Source organism: Penaeus monodon, chromosome 19 (genome assembly GCF_015228065.2).
Source record: "Penaeus monodon isolate SGIC_2016 chromosome 19, NSTDA_Pmon_1, whole genome shotgun sequence".
In the NCBI taxonomy this organism is placed as follows: domain Eukaryota; kingdom Metazoa; phylum Arthropoda; class Malacostraca; order Decapoda; family Penaeidae; genus Penaeus; species Penaeus monodon.
Genome location: NC_051404.1, coordinates 33,969,891 through 33,970,166, shown reverse-complemented (window position 1 = coordinate 33,970,166; position 276 = coordinate 33,969,891).

Here is a 276-nt window from a genome sequence, read left to right as displayed (position 1 = left end):
ACAAACGATAATATATTCGAACAAATCATAGTTTACGCAAAAACTAGAGAACATACAGAAAATGGGAAAAGCAAGGGGGGAAAATGCAACCATTATTAAAGTCGTACTTTCTTTAGACAAAAGTTGTGGACTTCCGCTTAATTCCCAGCTCTGTTGGCGGGAAAACAAAAGAACCGCTATTTCTTCCTTACGGCATTAAATCTAATCTCAGAAGTAATAAGGAGGAAAAGATTACTACTAGCCTTATATATATGTCATAAATATATACACAAACAT